This window comes from Perca fluviatilis, chromosome 24, assembly GCF_010015445.1.
Source record: "Perca fluviatilis chromosome 24, GENO_Pfluv_1.0, whole genome shotgun sequence".
Classification (NCBI taxonomy): Eukaryota; Metazoa; Chordata; class Actinopteri; order Perciformes; family Percidae; genus Perca; species Perca fluviatilis.
Window position 1 is genome coordinate 7,049,480 of NC_053135.1, and position 25,878 is coordinate 7,075,357.

Sequence of the window (25,878 nt, forward strand, 5' to 3'; positions counted from 1 at the left end):
TTGTTTTGATAATTTCCACTTTCTAAAATGTAAGGATTTTTCTGCATCGAGTACTTTTACTTTAAATATTAAAGTATATTTTCCTGACCATACTTTTAATTAAGTAAATGCAGGACTTTTATTTGTAAAAGAGTATTTTTACAGTGTGGTATTAGTACTTTTACTTAAGTAAAGGATCTGAATACTTCTTCCACCACTATACAGCACACAAAAGCACTGAAATGTGAGTCTTAAGGTGAAACATGAGCCATGGCATGCAGGTTATTGTGTGGGGAAGCTGAACTGTACCATAACTAAGGTCCTGCTTAATATAACATTTCTCCAGATTCTTCAGTTACGGTGTGATAAAAAAAAAAAGATAATAACGTTGAATATTTTTCTATAGATAAGAAAAAGCAGGAACCACAAGCTCATAGCAAAGAAAAGTAAGGAATCTTTTGCATGTCAATTGAAGTTATCGGAACTCTAAGGACAAAAAGTGGTTTTATTTTCCAGCCACGAGCAACTACACAGATTGAAGTGGCAGAGCTTCAAATGACAAAGCTGGATGCCACCGATGATATTTAAAATTCTAATTAATTCAAGTTCAGTGTTCAGTGTATTTCTGATGAAAATGCACGGTCGTAAACACAACACTCAAGGCAAAATCATTTTAGCAAACTCTTTATCCATAGAGGAATATCAGATTAATTATGTTTTAATAAATAATGGGAAAAACTATTTAGAACGCCTACTATATAAACAGAATCTATAGGAGACAGTGATGTGTGGTTGTGAGTTAAAAAACAGACAAATTGGCCCTCCATGACACATTTCCAGTCAAACAGGTTTTCATTACAAATATGTGTGCTTTACTGTATTTAATTGAGAAGGACTTAAAGCAACACTAGAGAAATTTTCCCGCTGCGGTCCCCCTACAGGTTGGAAGCGGAATTGTCCATTACATTACATTATACAAGTTTGCCAGATCAGGTAGAGCGAGCTGTAGTTCGAATGAGACAACCTGTAGGGGGACCGAAGAGTGAAAAGTTCTCTAGTGTTGCTTTAAATCTGTTCAAGCAATTGTGGCTAGTGCACGATTGCTAGCGAGTTAACAGTTAGTTGTTTTGGGGAAACATCAACAAACTTTGAGCTAGCAAGCTATTCTCTGAAAATGGAAAGTTTTGAAGAAAATTCAGATTGTGGAACAAGGCTGGCCTGCTTGGTTCTTTCGAGGAATGATTGTAAAGATTTACAAAGAATATGTTTATGGCATTTACTATCTAACTGTGACGTTTTTGGACCGATTGCCCTCAAACCACAGAGAAGATGGCACAGCATCATGCGTCATGCATGTTACTTTGTCTCACTTCAGTGTTTGATATTGTCATTACATCTAACCTGGTTAGGCAGGCAAACAGAACTTAATAGAAATTGTCAAACATATCCCATCTATATGGGATCTAATGAATACAAATTGATTTCAAAAGATTGCAGAAGTGAGGACAAGCACATTTTCCTCACTGAGAGTCCAAAGATGTTTCTCAGCCAAATACACAAGAAAAGAAATATATATATACACAGATACAGACGCTTTTGTTTGCGTACAAAGCAGGAACTGTTCCACACCCTGGCTACTTTATAACTTCCAGGTGTACTCCTGACACTGCCAGATGGACGCTCCTGAGTCACTGCGATACACACAGTACAAGGATTCTGCCTCTGCACTCTGAAGGCAAAAAGGCTTGAACTACACTCCATATGTCAACACGAGGGGACAAAACCTGGGGAAAAGTGTGTTTAAACCCACTAGCATGTAATGTAAACGACAAAAGATAACTAGCTCTAACCAAATTCAGTGAATCTTTATCATCTAGTGCCTGAGCTGCCGGGTTTTAAGGCTTATTACCGTAGACAAATGGGGACAAAAGCTCTCTGTAATTACTCCGCTTCCCCAGTGGGTGATGGCGGCATTCTCAGGGAGCTTAGCAGTGGCTTCCAAGTAGCTCTCACCACATATCGGCTGGGGAGATACAACACATGCTGTTCTTTGCTTTCTTTTTTTTCCTCCCCATCCCTTCCTCTCTCAATTCTATGTTTGTTTCCTTTCCCCACCCTCTCTTCCTCACAGTCTCTTTGCAATATGCATCATTGGCAGGCTGATTACTCAGAAAGAATTACAGAAAATGTCAAAACTATGTGTTGAGAAACCAGAAAATGAATAACCTTTGACCATTTTAGCCATTATATTTTACCATGTACAATAAAATAAAGGAAAGATTGCAATGACGTTGAAACTATTCTTCTAATAAGTCACGAACAGAGTTCTTTACTTTTAAAGGATAGAAACATAAGACATAGATTAGTACATTTCACTAGACAGCACGATCCAATCACAACAAGATATGGAAGAAAAAATCATTTTTAGCAAATAATGTAATAAAAGGTTTTTAGCTGTTAGTATCAAGGTATTATATGAAAAATGCCCATTTTGGACATCCTCAGACAGATAAAAACTACCTCATGTAATTTATTAACTCACTCATGTGCTATTTTAATGTTTAATTAACTGTGTAATATTAATATTCAATCTGTGCAATACTGTGTATTCAACCTCAAATCTGTTTTGATTTTGATTATATTTTGCCATTACCGTTTACTGTTGTTTTACTGCTTTTTTACAGTTTATTATGTTTTGCATTTTTTTCTTTTTTACCGTTGCCTCTTATTAAACTATCCCTTTTGCTGCTTTAATAGTAGAAACATATTCAACATGTACTGCATATGAGGAGTTTAATGCATTTCCTTTTCTTTGTTTTCTGATGCATGTCTGATGGTTTTATAATCTTTGTGGTGGCTTTTCTTAGAAGGGAACATAAGCTTTTTTTTAATGACAAAGCTGTTTGTATTTTGCTGAAAGAGTCGGTTTCAAACATCAACCCATGCTTTAATGCTGCTGTGTAGACGCGATCATGACATCCTAATTGAGTCTGACAAGACAAGTGTCAAAAATGTTTCTTTTCTCTTGACCGGAAAAATATTATTTTGCCTTTTAAACACATCGTCCTTGCACTAAGCCGATCACAGCCGGAAAACATTCTTGTGTCATCGTCGGGGTGGTTTAAAGTAATTTACCTGTGCACCCGGATTTCAAAAGTAGTCATCATAACTTGTGGGATTTCTGTGTATGCAAGCGATGGATACAATAACCCAGACTGGTTAGGTAATAACGAGGACTTACAGTACGGGGAGCAAAGCCAGCATGAAGACTTTCCATTCAAGGGCAACCTTCAAAACCTCCACCGTCTGTGTCTATTCTCTTCATGAGCTGTAGTTTCATCTGCGAAATGAGAATGCAAATTATATTTAGTAGTGTGTGAGTGTGAACTGGCAAGGCAGAACATTCAATTCGGTCTGATATTACCAACAAGGAAAGGGAGCACGAAAAGTAAAGCCCTATGCTGTGCGCTTGTCACAAGTCCAATAGTTCAATGCCTGTAATACAGGATGTAAAAAGGTTTATTCTGCCGATTACCACTAATCTGTTTTTGATCATTTTAAACAAAATAATGTACAACTCTGTTTGGGACTACTTCACATGGTAATACTGTATTCATACATATTTCAGAATGGGACCGTTTTGGAGACAGCTTTCTCACAATAACCTTGACCTGCAGTAAAAGCCACAGGAATGTATGCATTGAACATGACTGAATTATATCAACTGAATGAGGAAAAAAAAAAAAAAAACATCACAGCAGGTTTTCTATGGAGGGTTCTATATTGCTATGAGGCTGTTTATAGTTCTTTTTATGTTGTACATTTTTCAATTCTGTAACAATATAGTATTGGCTACAGGCAAGCAGCACCTAGAACCTTCCATTTCAATCAGGAGAGACCTCATTTTAAGTGAGCAATTATTTTTTGACGTGTGCACAATAACCATCAATGATAGTATGTGGCGATTAGACCCCATCGTGACATTATATCATTCCCATCGTGACGTCATCATATTTAAAAGGGGGTCGAGAAGCCGTGAGTATGTAGGATACCCCCCTGATGGCGTCTAGACACTGGTGGCGATGGTGATGAATGTAGAGGATGCTGAGATCTGGATGAATGAGAAGAGGAGCGAGCTCTACTGAGCTCAGACCTGGGAGCTGGAATTAATGAAATTGAGGTGAACGGGGAGGAGGAGGTTCGCAACAATTTACGCTGAAATGAGAGCCGGCAGCAACAGTGAGGAAAACATTTACATATTGACAGCAAGAATGTGATTGGCCGATAGAGAGTGTGGATAAACCTGGTTGATTTAACTAAAAGAGTAAATGCCCCGTAATCAGCTGGTAATGTAAAGCAGGAAGAGAGGGAGAGTGACGTGAATGAGAATGAGTGAGTAACATAAGATAGTCTTCCTGGCTGAATTTAAGCTAAGCTTCATTAGCTGGTCACAGGCTATTAAAACGTATCCACTGCCAGGGTTTCTTCTTTATGTTTGTTCAGATTGAATGTGAAAGCTAATTTTAGAGGTGGCCTAATTGCATTCAAAGTCAATAAAATGTCGGGATTAGGGAGAGAAGAGAGAGAGTGGAGAGGAATGACAGGAAGAACTGCTATTTCTGGTAAGTTCTGAGTTCAGTCAGAGGCTGAGCTGAACACACAGGCATGGTTGGTGCCTTTAATGCTAGCTAGCTTTCAGCTAACATCAATTTTGTATATTGGCAGTTTGGTACCTCATATGGAGCTCATTCTTTATTTGTTCATTTCCAGTTTGGGGATTTGATGCATTTGACCCTTTAGAAAGCATCACTGTAGTTGTCTGCATAATCAAACTATTTGAGTATGACATGGAGCATTAGGAAACATGGGTTTCCTGTAATCCTGCAGATAACTATACTTTCATTTATTGACCAAATTTCATCCCAGATTTTAACTGTCCCACACAGTTTTCCTATTTGGAAGGCACTAGTGCCAGCCTGAGGAGGGTTCCAGTTGGTAGCACAGTTGGCCGCAATACCAAGTGGCAGACCAACTGCCACTTGGTATTACGATTGGCTTGAACACTCAAAAGGCTATTGAATGTTGGCGATAAAGACGATAAAATCCTCCATTTCAGAACATGACTTGCTGCCAGTCACCAGAATTATCTCGGCTTTGACTTTTGCCCACAGGTCACCGATGCTGGGAACTAAAAAGGCAACAATGGAGTTTTTGTCCCTCCCCATTTGTTCCAGACAAAATGTGCTGAACAACGCTAGTGTGATGAAGTATTCCTCCCCTTGAAGATTTGTAGGCTTTTATTTATGGAAATTGGAGTCTAATTACAGTGCTGACAAACTTTCATCTCACATTCAAGTTGGTCCAATGTTCCACAGTCGCTACATCACACGCCATGTATTTTAAATTCCCCATATGCACGCAGCATTGACCTTCCATCATGTCCCAGTTTTGACAAGCTCCTTATTGCCAGTCCTTGTCCCTAAAAAGGTAAGATTTACGACTGTGACCCTCCAGATTCATTGTCTCTGTCCATGTGTCTCCTATCGCTTGTATGGCGTCTTCCTTTGCGGGCAGAAGACATCCATCAGCCTGTATGTCTTGACCTGCTGGCTTTAACCTTTCACTGAGACCTACTTAAACATCTTGACAGCCAAAATAAACTTGCGCCCTTGGCCTGTTGTAGCTGCTTTTACACAAAACTGTGGGGACTGACGTGCATTTAGTAACCTTTTAAAAGGCCAATTATTAAACACTGAAATGCGCTCTTCAGATGAACCACCACAAGCTTGTGCTACATCTTTTCCATTTGAACACAGAGTTAAGTGCTATAAGAATGATATATGCAATAATATGCAACTGTGAGTCATAAGATCAGATAGGGGCAATGTTGAAAGAAAGTCCTTTTCATAAAACAAATCCTTATTCATATCCCTGAAGGATGCATGGTTTTACAGATATTATATTTACTTAGTTGATGATCTATCAAGTAGAGAGGACATTCTCCATTTCCCAAAAACCTTTTCATCTTTGTATGCAATCTCAAGAGTCCTCACTATCTCAAGTCCCAATCACCGGATGAGGTCAGGTCTTCGCTAATGCCCTTTTGAATTATGAGTAGGGCTGTCAATCGATTAAAAAAAATTAACTAATTAATTGCACAATTTGCTGTAATTAATCGCGATTAATCGCTTTTTTAAATTGGGACTGAAGCTTGTAATAATGGATATTTAAATGCTAAATCACTTAACATTGCAAATATGAAGAAAAAAAAAACAAAGAAAGGTTCTGCTAAGTTCAGAATGTTTAATATCTTTCAGAACAACAGCAGCAACAATTTGGCTTAGTCCTGCTGAAGGCTGCTGGAAACGGCTAGAAACTGTCCGACTTGAGAGCAGATTTTTGTCACCGCCCCCGGCTGCTGTCGCCTGCTCTCGTTTACTTTACAGGCGAGGCGCAGTTCATCTCGAACGAGCCCATGTTCAGTCGGCGGCAGGGCAGTCGGGACTCACCCGGAAATGGCGAGCGGAATGAGGTGACTAGTCTCTCAAAATCTGACGAAAATCTTCTAAACTGACCTTTGTTGAGCTGAAATGAAGACAGATTCAGCAACTGCATGGCCTATTTCTCGCTTAAAATGTTTTCAGAAACACGTTTCAGTGAACTATTTTAGTACAATATGAGATCGTATTCTGAACGGCCGCCATGACAGTCTGGCTCTCAATATCCGAAGAAAACAAACCCATGTGACGCGTTCGTCCAATCAGCTGCCGGTTTTCATTACTTGGGCAACAATACAGAGTAGCGCCGCCTGCTGTTATGTAGACGTATTACGTTTCTCAGCCGCCACATGAAGTAAACAAACACAGCTGCTGTTTTTTTAACGAGTTAAATATTAAAAAATTAACGCAAAAATTAACGCGTTAATTTTGACAGCCCTAATTATGAGACATCAAAGCAAGTTGAAAGCAATTTCAAACAAGTAAATTTTTGTTGGTTGGTTTATGACAGAAACAACTAGCATGCTAAATTTAGATGGGGAAGATCGTAAACATTATAAATGCTAAAGATCAGCATGGTCAAATTATCATTGTAGCACAGTGTTGTAATGTAACGGAGTACAAATACTTCGTTACTGTACTTAAGTAGAAATTTCACGTATCTGTACTTTACTTCGCTATTTAAATGTATGTCAACTTTCACTCCACTACATTTCCTAGATAAAATGTATACTTTTACTCCATTATATTTCCACTAAGTATCTTCGTTACTCATTAATAAAAAATAAAATTAGAAGAAATGTGTGCGACTGCAATAAGGGAGGTTTGGCGAATCACTGCTCCTAGATTGCATTACGCACGCTCCGCACGCCACGTGCTCTATTTCAGCACTTGTTTGTTGCTAAAGGAGGAGGAGGACGAACAACTGAAACCGCCATGGAAGCATGAGCACCTACTGGAGGACCTCCCGTTATCGTAGACGACCAGGCTCGACATAAGCAATGGCCCGATGGCACGGGGCCAGTAAAAACGTATGTCGGGCTGGTTGCAGCCACAGTCACTGGTGTGTGCGTTACTTCACGCAGCACATGTAGGCTACTGACTGGAAACGTTACAGAGGATTATTTACCGCCGATGGCGCAGATGAACTAACGCTACACTCGTTACTGTAAGTAGGTAGCCTACAATAAAACCTCCATGATTAAAGAGTCAATACTTACCAATAACCCAAGTACCTGTTCTACAGGCAGAAACATGTAGAAACCGATATTTCAGACTGCGCTGTCCACTCTCGTCCACCGCGCTGTGCAAACACAGCTCTACTCTGCAAATAGCGACTTTACAAACGAGCTAAAATGAAAGATGTCAGTTTGTAGTCTAACTGTTTGTCTTAATTTGCAACCAATCTTGAACTTTGGACAAACTCTCTCTGCTGTCTAAACGAGCCATCCTCTCCGCTGGAGCGGTAAACCTATGGATGTATTTTAAGACCAAAACAAATACATGTGGCTACTTAATATGCACGCGAATGACGCGTTCTTCATTCTTGACGATATTGCCGGTTGTATTATTTAGCAACAGAATTGTCTTATTTCAAATTAGGCATACAGGACTAATCTGAGATCATTTTCTAGTTAAGTAGCCTATCTAGTTATCATTATGGATTTTCCATGTTTTTAGGGGTTTGCTTACTAATGTAAAAAATATAGCATTAATTTAGTAAGAAAGTGAAAATATCAAACAAGATGATGCCTATTAGGTATAATTTTATTTTCTTTATTTGAAAGTCTGGCCCCTGGAGTGTCTGCTTAAAAAAATTCTGGCCCAAAATGTAGTTGATGACCCCTGGTCTAGCTTTGCGGCTAATGGCACAACATCCAGTGGCAGTGGCTAGCTGGGTTAGAACCATTTTCTAAAGCATAGGTGCAGCGTATATTTTCCTGCTTTTTTGTCCTTTTCCAATCACACCTATGATATTTCTTTCAGGGCCAGTAAAAATGTAGAAGGGGCCAGCAAAACTCTGATCTACTGGCCCGTGGGGATTTTTTTTTTTGTTGAGCCTTGCGACCACCCCGACGATAGTGGTGAACTCGGTGAACAGGGTAGTGGTGAAGATAACGTCATACACCCGTGTTATAAGAAATGTTTCTGTACATTGATATCAGCTCTAAAAATCTGCTGTTTGTTCTTTGAACTTAAGATAATTGTGCCTGAAAAGTCCTAGAAAAGAATGTGATTTTGATTTGATGAGTGAGATTAAGAAGATATGGGAACCCTGAATATGCTTTATGCTTTACTATAAGAAAGCCACAATAAAAGTTCTAACCGCTTGCTTTAAAAAAAAAAAAAAACTTTTACTTCAAATACTTAAGTACATTAAATATCAGAAAATTACTTTTGATACTCAAGTACAGTATATATCAGATACTTTAAGACTTTTACTTAAGTAATATTCTAAAAGGTAACTTTCACTTCTACCAAAGTCTTTTTCTAGTATGATACTTGTACTTTTACTCAAGTATTGCTTTCTAGTACTTTTATACAACACTGTTGTAGCATAGCATTTAGCGTAAAGCACTGCAGTACAGACTCAGAGAGCCAAAATCCACTAAGATGCAAACATCCACCACACGTATGCATGCACCTCTAGTCCATATTTCATTTTCCAAGTCCATCTCCTGCCTGCCCATTGAATAATGACTAACCATCTATGCAGTCTGCCTTAGTATGGTTGTACAAGGTAATGGGACCAAAGCTGGTGAGGAGGCTTTCCCATTTTTCTTTAATTGGTCACATCTTCATGCAACACAATGTCTTGACCAATGCATTATGGCAACCTTCCCCACTCATGAGTATCTGTATGCAGCTTTGAGGTGATCCAAGACTGGAAGTACAAAGTCGTTTGTAACACTTCATTAATACTATTTGTGCAAATTCCATCCAAGCCTCTTTGATCATTGCCAGACCTCTGGAGAATCCATTAGCAATCACACTCACAGAGCAGAAAAGCTGATAAACCAGTGCCTCGAGCAGGCGATTTTTCCATGCCCCGTTTGCACAAATGTGAGCACATATTAGAGCGGCGAGAGACAAAACGAGTCGCAAAAGCATAAAATTAACCAAATGAACTGAGATTCAACTTGTGCCATTGTGACTCCAATAACTGCACTAGCTGGCTGAGTCATTTGAATTCCTCCTCATATTTCCAGTTGAAACATAAAACACAAGCTCCAGTGAAGATACGAGGGATGAGTAAGCACATAACTCAACAGAATACAAAAGGATGAGAGGGGGAATACGTCATACGGACGGCCTGTGGCTTGTTATTGAAACTGTGCCACTGGCAGAAAGCTCCTTTCAAATTCATGCAGACATATGGTTGGGAGAAACTGGGGTAACGCTTTGTGTGTGAAACTGTGAGTTCACATGCTGAGAAGGGGGCCGACTCGGAGTAATATTTATAGGACTTACTTTAACCTATCACCGGATTTCTAACAGATCAGAAAAGAAATCTAAAAACCGATACCACTGGTCTGTGTGAAATTATGATTATTCCACCACATGCTAAAAATGGCAACAGTGCACATCAACCTGCTAATAGGATGCTTTCAAATCATGCATTTTTAAGAGCAGCTTCTTAAGTTTCTTAATTTGTTTGTATTTCTTACTAAGAAGTGTGCATATATATTTTCGGTATGAGCCTCTGCAATAGTGTTTGTGTGCCTGTGTTCAGGGTTTATGTAAAGGAGATCTCCAGGACATCACATTTTACCAGGGTTTAACAAAAAGAGGCTATTAAGTTGTTGGAAGTGACCGTTGACTTGGGAATAACAGTCAGGATATCTAGCATCACAATGTGAAACTTTGTTTTTACCTTGTGAAGTTTTCGGTAATTTCTTTTGCTTCATTTGGACTCCCTGATTTGTGTCTCTCTGTCTGAAAGCAACAGCAAGAACAAAAACTGCAAAAAAGCAGCAGCTATCCAAATTGTTTGAATTATTACATTATCAGCATGTGGCAGCTACAATAGGGTTGAGATAATAAAAGGGAAATTTGTGCCACTCTACAGCTGAATTTCAAGTCTCAGATCTTGGGAAGTCTTTGAACACACCAACAAGGAGTTTCCAAAAGCAACTGGAAGCAAATATGTAAACAACAAAAATGTAATTTGTCAAAAAATATAAATCTTTGATGGATTACCCACCGACAGCTAACTTCTCGGCTCTACAAGTTCTTTTAATACCATACTGCCATGAACTATAAACAGTGGCTGTGAATAATTTAGGGATTATAACATGTAAAGTGCAACATAGTGGTTCTTTAACAGGCCTTTGTGTAAGTGTGACCGTGTGTGTGTTTTATAAGGTTGCAGCTGCAGCTCTCTCCGTCAGCCTGTCTCGGCTCTTTGTATTAAACTGTAAAGGCACTGCAGGGTGCTGACTGAGCTTAAACCTTTTAGCTGACTCAATGTTTCACAGCCAGACCCACATTGACAAACGCCAGACAGATGTATCTCTCCCCTGCCCGGTTTGTTATCACCTGACCAAGGCAAAACTGCACTTGGACCCATAAAAACCAAAGAACGATAACAAAGAGAGCCATAGCTGGGACTTATTTTACGAGGGATATTTTACTGTGGGGCTGTTCAAACATCAGAGAAGAGAAACGCAGTGCATCCCTGGAGTCTCAAATATTTGAACCTGTCTTTTGATTTCTTTCTGTTTGAGACATGGTTTTCCAAATTACAGTAGATACCTTAGCCTTTATGAACAAAAAGGCATCAAGAGTGACAACTGTAGAATTTTTTTTGACCATATATTAGGGCTGGGCGATAAATCAATTAACTCAAATGTGTAGTTAACGTCGATTTGTTTAAATGAAAATCGATTTTCCCTTTAACATCTGCCAACGCTCCCCTCTGGGCTCTCGCGTAGCTCCGAACGGGCTCAGCCCTCCCCCCGCGTGTTTGCCATAGAGATACACAAACAACATGGTAGCGACAGGGACTAACATTACTTATTATATATATATATATATATATATATATATATATATATATAAAATAACTAGTTGTTTCATTACTTACTTAACCGTAATATCTGCCGAAATGACCGGCATCTCGCGGTGCTCTGTCCCCGGCTGAGAGTCACCTATTCTCGGAAAACTGAACCATCAGCTACCGCTGACCTGAAGGAGTACCATAGGGAGCACCATGCGGAGCACCAGAGCCGGTGTTGAGGAACTCTGTAGCGGCTCAACAGATCTACTAAAAGCCGCTGATACGACCGAGCTGTGACGGAGGTCTGTAGCGGCTTAAACAACTACCAATCGCCCCTCTGTAGCGCGGAGCTTCTCTTCGACGTTTGTTTTTACCGCTAGTTACTACGAAGGAGCTTGCTACAGGTATGCTACATTCAAGAGACCATGGGATGTTAATGTACGTTAATGTACGTTAAAATGATTTGAACTTTTAGCGAGGAACGAGAAGTGAATTACCTGTATGTGTGAAAACAGCTTTATCTCAAGCATCTGTTTTGTTGTTGTTGAATATATAGCCCCATGTGTGTGTGCGTGCATGAGTCAAAACAAAATAAAGTTAAAACTTGTTTTGACTTAAAACGGATATTTATTTTTAAATCTGGGATTTTTATTTTTAGGCCGTATCGCCAAGCCCTACCATATATTATTTTCTACAGAGTACTGTTTACAAAATGTATGACATTTTGCATACATTTGATTCCAGAGTCCATTTTTAGCAAGCATCTAAGACTTATTTCACTACATTTTCCCAGTTGCCGTATGGGTGCGAGAACCGTGGTTGGAGAAGAGTTACCAGAGTTTGGATACCCGAACCGAGCCCGGCAGGACACGTTGGGACAAATATTTACAGATGATGTTCATGTTCGGCCTATTTGACATGGTGCATTATGTTATTTTTTGGGACAATATAGTGTAAAAATAAATAATAATAATAATAATAATAATAATAATAATAATAATACTAATAATAATAATATATATATATTATATAGAAATGATGAACATACTGTGTTTCGGGCTACTTGTTCAGTGCTGAGGTTTGTTAGTCATGTGACACAGCATGAATGCAACAGGATATTTCAGCAGTGAATATTAACAGTAGAACAAACTCAGTGCTTCAGCTTACTGTCAAAGAATGTTATTTCATAAAACTGGGCTCAGCTGTCTATGCAGTAGAATGGCTCATACAATTTTGAAATTGGTTCTACATGTCCAGAGAAAACAGAGAAAAGAAGCTATGATATTTCCTTTCACTCAAAAGGTAGAAAACCTAAATACGACTACCAGAATGCAATGCGCCGCACCAGACCAATAAACACTCCCGCTGTTGGGTGACATAACGCAAGCTCGTCTGCATTGACACAGAATGGTGACCGGCTACAAACAATCTTGTATTACAGTTAAACGATAAGATGAAATATGTTTCTGAGAACATTTTAGGTGAGAAATAGGCAATGCAGAAACAACATCTTGGTTAATACTGTATTTCATCAGCACCGCCTAGTTGTACAGTTTCATCTGAGTTCGGTCTGTATTTGACGAAAAGAAAGATATGCGTCTGTCTCTCTCGATCCGCTTGTTTGTGTCCATATGCGGAAGTGCAGTCTGTAGTTGAAACAACAGGCCCTAGGGCAAGCAGCAAACCACCAAGTGACGCATTTGGAGAAAAGAAATTACTGTTTTATGCCAGTTTTCAAAGTTTTCAGACATGTTGCAGAATCTTACAATCTTTGCAGGATATGTGTAAGTGATCCATCAAAATAAGTGGAAGTTAAAATGATAAAATATTTATGTGGATAGCAGCACACAGGGAATACAAAAATTCAGGCCCGATGGTTGTTTCCACTCCGTAATTTAAGATGATATAGTGTAAGAAAATAGACAAGTGAGCTTTTTTCTTCTACCGATTTAATTTTCTTATCTTTATCATCAACTAACTATTCCATTAAATGATTCTCCAGCTATTGCTTCTCTATAAAACATGATTACAAAGCAAAAAGGAAATGGAACACTTATACTCAAGTCCATTACAGCATACTTTAGCAGTAAAAAGCAGCAGCAAATTGCCAACAAGTTACCTCTAAAGATCAACATATGGGTAAATATAATAACAGTGATTAAATTAAATGTATTCTGTTTGGCTGGGCTTGAACTTTCTTTATGCTCCGTTGTTGTCTTTGCTTTTTGTGTGGTCGATGGTTGGTGATCGATAAGAAGCTGTAATTTTTATCTACACGCTCCCTTCCCTTTTCAGGTTTGTGAACATGATGGGAATCATTTCTGCCTTTTGATAGAGGACACTGAATGAAGACCAGATTAGTACTAAAGGCCAACAACCACTGGGATTCCAAACTCCTAACTAAATGCATTGTCCTTATCCTTAGGTGACTTTTCCTAAACACTCTGCCTTGGAATGCAGTTTTGAATTGTATTGTAGATTACTTAACAAATAGAAAATGTATATATTTGTCCATGAATAATCCATATAAAGTATAACAATACATATTTTCCTACTTGGTGTAATATAATATATGCTTTATGGTCATTTCCATGTTTTGTCACCTTTATGGAATTTGTAAGCATTTGGGGTGAAGGAAGGACTTCAATATATATTGGGTTTAAAAAGGCTAGTTGATTTGAAATAATAAAAAAAAAAAAGTCACACATACACCAGTGGGGTCTGCGGGACCACAAACTGTGAGAAGGTGTGCAGTGCGCGAACCAGCATCTCCTGTGTCAACAAATTAACCACCCAGACCTTGTTCCTAGAGAGATAAGTCATTACCCGCATGACCACAGATGTGCATTAAGATGGTGTTTCCCACACGATCAGCCCAGATGTCATAGACTGGAAAAGTGTCTAAACATGTGGGATGAAATGAGACATGGTGATAATATTAACCAGAGGGTGTTATTACCTATTCCTAAACCTCGAAACCTCAACATCTGCTATTGACTGTTAGAAAACTGTAACAGTGGATGAACTTTACACAGCCGGATTAGATGGGAGGAGCGAATTATTCACAGTGAGCCCGAGGGCAGAATGTTGATGCACAGCGCTGTAATGCAAGTGGAGGAGCTGCATTTTCAGGTAAAATGTATTCACAAAGAGAAAGCGCACTAAATAAGGATGTAAATAAGCTGCAATTTTCACAAATTATTGGCGTGCTGCTTTTACTGGAAGTGCTCACTTGCTGACTTTCTGCTTTCTTAACCTCGTCCACTCATATCCAAGATCCCAATGGTCTACTTTAGTTGCTCCCTCCCATTCCAAGTCAAATGTGTTTTCCATGCATAAAAATGGTAAAGGATGTTGTTGATTTTGCATCCTTTTTTCTTTACATATAGATAATTTCAAAATGTATCAGGTTGCACGCAAGGATAAGTTTGGAATTTATTTGCTGACACATTCACCGCACGCACGCACACGCAGGCACACACACGAACACACACACACACATGCAGACACACACACACAGACACACACACACGCAGACACACACACACGCGCACACACACACACACACAGACACACACACACGCAGACACACACACACAGGCTGTCGACACATATCAGTAATTACAGAATATATTAGAAAGATCAGAAGACTCTCCATGATCCTCGGTGAGAATGGGCCAGCTGTTTGCGCTCCGAGCGTTCTTTGGTCTCTGCATTATCATCAGAGCATCTTTGCATATAGGCGGCTGCTGAGGCTGCACTTCCTGTGATGAGGTGAGGGTTTTTTCTTCTTCTTTTTTGATTGTTTTTTTTATCTTCTCTTTAAAACTTGCCTACACCCTACACCCTGAAGTGAAGTGGTTATAGTTGCGATGGTCCAGATGTTTAGAACTGCTGCCAGCCAGAGTAACTAATTTTTCCAGCTCCAAAAAGGATCATCTGACACTTCATCTAAAAAGTAGATAAGGCTATACAGCAAAACTGTTGGAGAGAGACGGCATTTCCAGCAAGGCTAAGATGTAGGATAGGAATGAAAACACTTAATTTCCCTTAACTTAAGGAGGATCAGTAGATATTCCGCTTGTCTTGATAGTCAGCGAGATGATATTATCAAACAACTATTTAATGGAAAGTGGTAAGATGACTTATTTTTGTAACAAATGAAGAAAAAAAAAAACCCTGTCTCAATGTGTTTACAGCACTGGAATTAAAAGTAATATCTGACTTTGAAAGTATGACTTATGTATAACTCAAATGCAAAATAAACCATAGATGTGTCTGTTTTGGGGTAGAGTGGAATTGAGCGATAGCACTGTCTAGTCTGTTATAGAAAGCGGGTTACTGAAATACTGTGGGATGAAAAGCTAGGATAGAAGGCTGTATGGCAGAATTACTGGTGCTATTATAGAGCGTGTAGTCAGTAATGGCTATATCCTGACTGTAATGGCTCAGATGGTTGATAGGGTAACGGTAGAAATGGCCAGCATTTGGTATTGTGCGTCATCATCATCATTGGGTTTTCATAGCAAGTGCATGTCAGAATAAATCTGTGATGTTTATTGAAACACTTAATTCAAAATATTTGAGCAGCCTCTCTGTAGCCTGCATACAAAACCAAGGGCTGAGGCCAAGTAACAACACAAGAGAAGAGAGTCAGTTCTTCATTTGACACAAATGTTTTAGAGCTGTGGCTGCTCCTGTTGGCCGCTTTTGCTTCATCAAAAGAAAGAACCAACATGTATTAAAGACACATAGCAAGTTACCATCATGTCCATGTTTAATTCTCAAACACTGAATGCTGGGACATCTGCTAACATGCTGATCATATTTCTTTAGAAACTTTAATAAATTAATTAATCTCAAGACAAGTAAAAAAAAAAAGGTTTTAGTTGGATTAACTTGAAATGTATCAAATTTACACATTAACATTGCAAGAGCAAATATGTTTTGAAGGAAACGTAATGCCACCATTATAATTTCTGCAAAATGTTTTAATTTGTTTTCCTAAAATATGGGCTCTTGCAATATATGAGATCGTAGAAACTGGACTTATGAGTCTTATATAAAAGTAATTTCTTGCTCAAGGATGCTATTTGGAGAGATTTTAATGAGTAATGGGGCATAAATACAGTAACACATTCCCATTGGAAATTATGCTCCATTAATACTGAAATATAATAGTTAAACACTTAAAATGTATTTTTGCCTATTTGTTGTTGCTGCAACACAAAAACACAACATTTTCTGAGAGTGAAATGTAAAATCCCCTATAATAATCCAGCAGTAGTGGGGCGATTTCACTCTTCACACTTTGAGACACCTGAGCCTGTACAACTGCATCCTGGGATACCGCGACCCTCAATTGAAGTGATGCAGAAAGTGATGGCAGCTGCTTGAAGCCATTACGAGAGGGATTTCTGCACTGACTCTCTGACTTGGTCCCATTAAGCTCTCACACATTTTTCACACACGTATAAGCAAGTACATGCAGACATTATTATCACTTGCTCCTATTTGAGCATTTGGAGTACCTTTTCCCACCTTTACTTCTTTTTCTCCTACTCCATCTCCTTGTGTTTTCTTTCCACAGTTAACACCCATTCTTTTTCCCTTGTGACCCTCCACAGTTTGAGTTCAGCTCATTTATGTCCCCTGTGATGAATGTGTCACACTTGCAACATTTAAGCGGAAACACACATACAAAGAAGCATAACCACATCCACCCACGCACAATGCGCACACACTCCATTCCCTGTGTCAGCTAGCCACAGTGTGATCTGATAAATGGTTTTTGGTGCAGGTGCTTTTTCCATTAATACACACTCACAGTCCTAGCCTCATAGCACCCTACAGCTATCAAGCATATTGCAAAGAAAATAGACAGAAAAGAAGGAGTGAAGTAAAAAGAAAGAGGGTAATAGAATTGAAAAATAAGTATTTTTCCCTTCGAGAACCTCAGGTGTTTCTGTATACCAAGCTATTTGTTTGGAAACATTCTTGTTTTTACCTCAAAGTTTTATTTTTTCAATGGGTGTATTGATTTCCCGATAGGGTATACCTGTATTGAGCAATGTGTCACTTAAAATGACGCATGACCCGATCATAGGTCCCCAGTTTGCGATATTGCACCACTATCCATTTGTGTTGTTCTTCTTGCAAATATAGGTATTGGCATTTAGAATGAACCAGACTCACTGGTTTGTCAGCTGTTCTTGTTCATCACTTTGTTGTCTATCACCGTAATTTCAGAGAGGAAGTCGCACCAGCAGAGAGCAGGGATTAGGGAATTAGTGTTTCATTATCAGCTTTTAAATAGGTGGGAAGAAACACAATATTAGACATACAATGAAGGAGTGAAAACTATATCACCAGCCTTGAATACTGCTCAAGTGTAGCTAAAAGATGACAAATATAACTTTCACATTAAAAGCCACACATGCCAGCACTTGAGGTTAGGGAGAATGAATAGCAAGAAAGCCATCAGACTTAAATCTTTCATTTTAATTGGCTGACGGGAAGTCGGTGCAGTTAGTGAAGGGATTCAGCCATCATTAGCGTTATTGCCGCTATTTGGGAGATGGCATTGAACTTCATTCATCCATTTCAATGCAATTGATACAATTTTGTGTCTGGATATATCCAAGTAATCATACTCCCATATAACAATAATGAGCATTTAGGCAAATAGGGTGAATCTACAGCATCTTACTGAAAACTAACATGATGGGCCCTATCTTGCACCCGGCGCAGCGCAATGCCCGATGCAAGTGTCTTTGCTAGTTTAAGACTGACGCAGTTGTCAATTTCCCGTCCAGCACCCATGTCGTTTAAATAGCAAATGTAACTGAGCCCATCTGTGCGCCCATGGGCGTGCTGGTCTTTCAGGGAGGTGTGTTCAGGTGCATTCCTGGCATAATGCTATCTTGAGGCAGCGGAAAGTGATGGCGCCATTGACCAACAAAAAACAGAGGTCTGTACTACGAAGCAAGATTTGGCGTTAACAAGGTAACTTCAGGTTCAACCCAGGGTTTTGTGTATCACGACGGTGGATCACTTGTTACCAGGTTAAATCGCCGTGGAAACTTATGCTGAACACCTAACCTGGTCGGGAGCAGGTTATGTTGGAGATTAGCCATCAACCAGTGTAAAAGCACTGCCTACTGACCAATCAATACTTTATTGATAACGGCGTCACCGTTCTTAGAAGATCCGGCGGAGAGAGAGAGAGAGAGAGAGAGAGAGAGAAGTGTGCTCCAAAAAGTTAGAAACAGTTAGAGACCGACAACCCCGTTAACATTCCCTGATGAGCCGTGTGTCGCCAATGCGCACATCGGTTTGAATTATGTTTATTTTTATTTGGTCTCACGATCGCTTCCACTGCCAGGGTTGCAACTGAAATAATAGGCTAAAGCAACGACAGTTTATGGAAAGCACAAGTGTAATTATGGTCAGATCTTGGTCCTGACTGATGGGGAAGTGAAATTGATAAGCGTGATTTAAGCATTTACAGCGTCAGCTATTTTTTTGCCAGCTTTCTTTCCTGTTTTAGGAAGCGGTGACTGTATTGCGTTTTGCCAGTAAAACCGTGTCTGTGGTATTTATATATATATATGTTGAATTATAGTTTGCTCTTACTTAAAATATGCAGCTCTAGTAGATGTTTGCGATTGGTCGTGCTGTGCAAACACCACCTCTTTTATGTGAACGCGTGCGTCGCTGGATTGGGAAACCCTGGGTTGATTGAACTAGTTGATAAACACCGTCTTGACACAGCTTATGCGGGACCGCGGTTGTTAGGGTTAGGTGAAGCCGGGTAACTGAAATAAATCCAGGGCATGTTGATCTTGATTCCTAGTACAGGCCTCTGGTTTAAAGTCAATAATGCAGCATTTCATTGCTATTTTAACAGCGCATTATTAAAATGCGCCTAGGCTCATACACAGTGCGTTACACACACAGGGACGCGCAGCAGCACAAAAACATACAAAAGATTAAATATAAAAATGTTACACTGTAAATTAGTATTATATAATCTGCTTGCATGTTTTTACTTCACGCACGAGTAGATCAGTTTGTTCTCCTGAAAATCTCACCTTCATGTTTAGCAAATCCGCGATCATAATAGCAATGCGCCAAGGTACAAACGCGCCTGGCTTTTAAAGGGAATGGGAGATGACTGTTATTGGTTTATTGCATGTTGCGCCCAAAACACACCAATGATTAATTAAGATACTAAGTACCCTTTTGAACCATGCTTCACACCGTGCGCTTAAACCATTAAAATAGGGCCCGATATCTTAACCCCACTGGTCTGCACAAAGTCTGCATGAGTTACTTAGAAAACCAACAGTGTTTTTTGATGAGAGTCAGTGCAGCTTTGGATCAGGGGCAGCCAACTGACATGTTATGCCTTTATGCCCCACAAGGAGTTTGTGGTTGACATGTCCCAGCGGGCGCAGAACCCGGAGCCAACCCAAGATTTTTCAGGGATTACAATTTCTTTGAGCTGGCCCAAGGACAGGTGGATCTCCCCCAGGAGGAGCCGGGAAAGGGGACGTGTGGTCTGCTCTTTCAACCTGCTGCCACAGTGACCCTCCCAAAAGGATTGTGAAAAATTAACAGCCAACGGACCAGATGTTGTCAGCACTGCTTACTGTGAAAGGGAAAGAAGAGCAGCACCCATGGTGATTTGAAAAATGTGATGTCAATCGGAAACCTTTCTCAATAATTCAGATTTTATCATATAAAAGTATCAAGTCTGGGCCCACACACTTTATTTTAATTTCAACCAATTTAGTTGATGATAGGTGATCTTCGCGGGTTTGCTTTTTTAACAGTCGGCCCAACTTGCAAGCACTTTCTTTATCTTTAGTGTGTAACGCCTACCATTTCTTAAGTGTAGCAGCTGCAATTGCCGAGTATTTTATTTTTAGAGTGCTGCTGCTCTGTGGTCTTAGCGCTCAAAATAAGAGATGTGGTATACAGCAAGACATTGGGCTACCTAAGGCTTTTAAGCTGTCGTCCATCCATCCTCAAGTGCTTTTTGTATGATTGATGCAGCATATATTCTACACACCTATCTGCAATAAGAGACAATATAAGTAAAGATGACTGACTAGAAATGCCATTCCCTCTAAGAAGCTTTCTCCTCAGTTCATTGCCTTGTTAAATTTTTAGCAAGTTATTTTGGTTTAACAAGCCAGCGAGGTTTGACTATTGTAGTGACTACCTGTTGCTGTGAGTTTTCACAGTCTGGTCATTTTCCGTCACTACATCTGGACCTATGGCAGCGAGATGCTAGGTAATCATCCCTGTTTTGTATATTGCGTGACAAATACCACACTGAGTATGCAGGAGCTGGCAATGACTCAGCACATGTTTAAGTAACGTGAACAAAAAGTGGCATCATTAAAACATTAGAAGGCTAACTTGCATCCAATTTCCAGAAGCTATAGCTATCCTAGCTTCCACTTTACGACTGGAATACAAACCGCTGTCCTTGTGTCCTCCCCAAAGATAACTAATGGTTGCTAATCAACACTGTGGGCTTGTTAAAAAAAATAAAGAAAAATGCAATTCAAATCCATTGTATCAACGTGTCTCCTAGCAACACCAGTCTCAGTCAATGGGAAACACCCACCCAGAAGCCTGAAACGTAGATGCTGTTTGCCACATGTACCGAAATGGTTTCATCCTCTTATGGAAGAAAAAAAAAATACATGAACAATAGCTGCAGTATCATTGGAGTTTATATTTCCTCACACAAAAAGTGAGACAGTGTAACTGTAAGGGAACAAATGAGTCACTTTTTACCTTGATTGTAAAATCTGACTTTAAAGCATACACTTGATCCTCTTTAGCATTTTACATTTCAGTGTCTGAAATAAATAAGAGTTTAAGATCAACAATACCCCAGAGCCAGCATTAAACCATGTGTTAAAATTTCTGATTGACATAGCTCTTGGCTACATGCTGCTGTTATATAACCTCTGATTGGCAGAGTTAAATACCATGTCTTCTTTCAAATATAGTACTTAAAATGTGACCTGTGTGCTACAGGAGAATGGCTGCAAAATCACAGCATCTATAATGGTATAAAGTATGTTCCTTTCCTATCAATGCTTCTAATCAAATTCTACATTTGTACCATATAATCATTCTTCTTCATCTGATACTTATTTAAGCCAACAACAAGTGGGAAACATCGCTGGAGTGAGAATCACAAGAGTGGCTCACTACTGCCACAGACCTAGACTGCTGTCCAATAACCTTCTCTGCTGGAACAATAGGAGGGTGGTGATGCTCAAGGACATTTGTCTTTTAGTTTGAGGACAAAGTACTTTATATGAATTTATTTTTTTCATTACAGATTTCCTTAACTGCCAAGCATATTCAAATCATCCACCTTCCAGTGACAAGCTTTCTTATCAGTACTGCAGAGAATGGAACATCAACCATGACAAATGAATACACGCTAAAACATTATCTGCACTCGGTCTTAAGACTGAATGACTATGGTCTATCAATATTCTGTCTGTAGCACTGCTGAATATGTTCAGTATGTGGAATTTGAATTTTTAAAAGTCATAAAGGCGACTGATAAAAATGCAATCATCATGGCTTCCAGGCAGTGTTATACTGTGTTTCTTTTCTTGGATGAGCAATTACTTGTGTGGTAATTGTGTTTTGCTTGTATGAAGTCAAACCCACATGGTCTTGTCCTCATCTACGTTGACATTGTTCAAGCACACATTCAGGTTATTTTTTTAATTCAAACAGATCAATAAATAATGATTTTTTTTTAACATGGTAGCTGGAATATCAAATAAAAAGGAACAGCCTTAACTAACACACGCACAAACACTATATGTAAAAAATGTTGGCATGTTGGTGTTACTTCAAGACAAAATTTCACATCGTTACAATCATGAAAAGTGTTCACATTGATCTGTCAGCAGAGGGCCATTTTCCCATTCTGCATGGATTCAAGTCAATACATAACATTTGCACTTAGTCATTTCTTTACTGAAAATATGTTTGCATTAAATCTATGCATATATACAGTATGTCCGAAAACATATATAGGCCCATGTATACAGTATGGTGTGAAAAGTAGGGCAAGTAAGTATAGTGGTGTTCCTATTTTCAGAGGATTATATGACTCTCCTTTGGGTAATAAAATGACTGCATCTTATTTACATCTGACAGTTGTCTCCATACTGACGAATACACAAGTGGATATAATGGATGAGCCCCACAAGCTCGCAAACCATATTCTCAACCCTAAAACTGAAACCAAACCTGTTTTATAAGACAATGTAACTGTGATAAAATTGCCTGTGAATCCCACTTTGTTCCCTGTTTCAGCCAAATAAATGCAACATTTTCTCCTGTGAAACAACCTGAGGGAGAAATGAACCAGTGGGATGCCCACTTAAGCTGTTTAAAACAAGAGATGTACAAAACATCAGTCTGAAGTGATTGTGTTACATGACTGGAGAGAGCTGCCGGTGACTGCTCAATAAAACATTCCTAGATTCCCCTTGTGAAATCCTGAATACAGTCGACGCCATTGGCCGAAGACAGGGGATTAAAACCCAGATATGTAATCCACCTCTGAAACAAGCTTTAAAATATACTCCACACATAAGCTGCGGATGCAGTAGCAGACGGCAAAACAGTAGGTAAGACACCTACTCAAAGCACAAGACAGCTGTGCATGTATTTTTTTAGTCATACAATGTAATATTGTATTTAACATGATTTGTCAGGAAACATGAGATATGTGCGGTACATCACATTTATAGTGCAAACAATGAATATACATGCTGCATGGAGACTATTTAAATCTAACTATCAACACATTTAAAACTCTCAACAATCTAAGTATCTGAATATAATCAACATTTTGTTGGGTGCAAAAATGTATAAAACATGCAATATAAAAATATCTAACCTCACATAATATATTTTGCCAATTTGAATCATACAGTATCATGAGGAGCCATTATTGCAACTCATGGTATCACTGTTGCTTCCAGTGAATTGATCTATAAGTTATTGCACCAGAGAATGTAAAATATTTATATGAAGCTGTTTATTATATTGTGATTGACATTTAGATAATCCTAACTGGCCTGTAGGGCAATTTTATTGTTTTGTGTAAGAAGTATATAAGCTAAAATACTCTGCAACAATGTACCTGTTGATACACAATACTACAATTGCAGAGGTGTGAATGGTGAATTAATATTATATGCCTACCCATTGCTTAAAATCAATTGCCATGCATTTTAATGCACTTTTTGCTATGTGAATGTACTGTATTAGTATGAATATAGCATCCATTTCCAAAGGACAAGGATAAGCATGATCACCCAGCACTTATCTACATCGGGCTTGGTGGTAAATTATTGCTTGCAGCTGTTTCCTTTATGAAAAAGCCAGTAACCAGGTAGGAGGGGGAGCTTTAAGTTGCTGAATAGGATATGACTCAGGCTCAGGCCGGATTTGCATGCTTCATTCACAGACTTTAACTCCTATTGTTTTTTTGGCTGTCCTTCCCATGTTTTTCACTTTTTTCTCTGATCCTGTTTTCATATAGAAAAAAAGAGTAACAAAAAATGTTCAGGCTCTCTAAGGTCACTTTCACACATGTAGTTTGGGTGCTGTGGACCAAGGAGAAAATTATATATTTGAGCTGCTCAAAGCTGGAAACATTTTAAATTAATTGTTTTCCGAGATCGTTCTAGAGCTGTCTCACTACCACACACAAAACATTTAGATGGCTACTTGTGAGGTTTAAAGGGATACTTCACCGATTTAGCATTCAGCTTTGTATCAGTAGAAACCCGATAGTATTTCTGAATGACCGTGCTTCCCTCCCTCATGTCCCCCTGAGACGAGAGATCTCTGCATTTGGGGCCTGGAAAAAATCTTCCGATGACGTAAAATGACGATTTTTGCCGTCGCCGAGATTTCGGGCCAGAGGCAAGGACTACAGCCAGTAGTAGGATCTACTTCCGCATGTTTTCAACACGCCCACAGGGGGTTGGACTGCCGAGTCTGGCCGAGGTATTCCGAATGAAAATGACTGTCAGCCATCTTTAAGCTTCGCTAAACAGGCTCTCAGTTTTCAGCAGAAAACATTTACAACAATTATCTGCATTCAAGCTACCGGACGTGTGTACTACCGTGATACATTGGTACAGATCGGAGAATATGCAGGAAACGTTATTACAGACGGAATACTCGGCACACTACGTGAGCTTCGCCTGCATGGAGACCAGCGGTGTCGCTCAATGCCGCTAGCCGGCTAGGGGACATCCTCATCGGCTAGGTGGAAAGCTAACGCTAGCTGTCCACCTGTCCCATCCATCCTGCTTGCAAGTGTGTCCCAACGTGAGTTCAGAGACTGCTGTGTTTTTGTTTTTGTGGAAACATGCCTGAACAACAGTGTACCGGCACCGGGACTATCCAGCTACCAGGCTGCTCTCGCCGGCCCGTGGAGGTGGGCTGTGTTAAACGGACTGGTGTAGAAATAAATTCCAACTAGCTACTGCTAACTGCTAGTGGAGCTTGTGACTGTTAAATGCCGACCATTCGACATTCCATGCTAGCTAATTCACGGCTGTGTTTATACTCTGTGTTTACAGCCCACCAAGCGCTAATGCTAGTATGTGTTAGCTGAACTTTACGGAGCCTATAAAGTGTTTGTACTAAATGTAGCCTGTTTTGTATGTCGTTTGTATATAATGTCGTTTTTATATATGTTAAACGTGTAACACCACTTGAGTCACGATGAAACGTTGTTTCGTGTATATGGTTGAAATGACAATAAAACACGCTTGAGTTGAGTTGAATGCCTCTGTCTGTCTGTCAAGCGGTAGGCGTGGCTTGGGAGTGGACTCAAAGCAACGAAGCAGGTGCATTCTGGGATTTGGTGTTTTTCATCCATATAAGACCAAAACACATTTTCTGGCTTTTCTCGGCCTAGAAGGCACCAATTTCAATTTTTTTTTCACATTTCTACTACATAAGTGACCCAATTTAAAGATATATTCAGCTTTCCAGCGGTGAAATATTCCTTTAAGTAGCAGTAATATTTCAAAGTTCAAAAGAGCAGGGGCAAAAATTCATAAGGGGCCCTTCTTTTGTACCTTGCATGGCAGCTGGATTCTTGCAGTATCACAAGATCACATGAGAATCGCAGGATCACATAAAAATTCATCTTGTCGTGGCCAGGTTGGTTCAGTGGGTAGAGCAGGCGCACATTTATATAGTTTGAATCCGACCTATGGCGATTTCCTGCATGTCTTCCCCCTCTCTCTGCCCTTTCTCACCTAGCTGTCCTGCCAAAATTAAAGGCGGAAAAGCCCCAAAAAAATCGTAAAAAAAAAATCC

The 25,878-nt window shown here is 39.5% G+C and overlaps 1 long non-coding RNA gene across 1 annotated transcript in view; it reads right to left on the bottom strand.

Moving 5' to 3' along the window:
- LOC120554339 overlaps positions 1 to 25,878 on the bottom strand; it is a 284,663-nt gene that overhangs the window by 43,416 nt on the left and 215,369 nt on the right. The window contains exon 2 of the long non-coding RNA XR_005638372.1: positions 3,221 to 3,319. This is a non-coding gene — a long non-coding RNA (uncharacterized LOC120554339). The remainder of the gene's footprint in view (positions 1 to 3,220; positions 3,320 to 25,878) is intronic.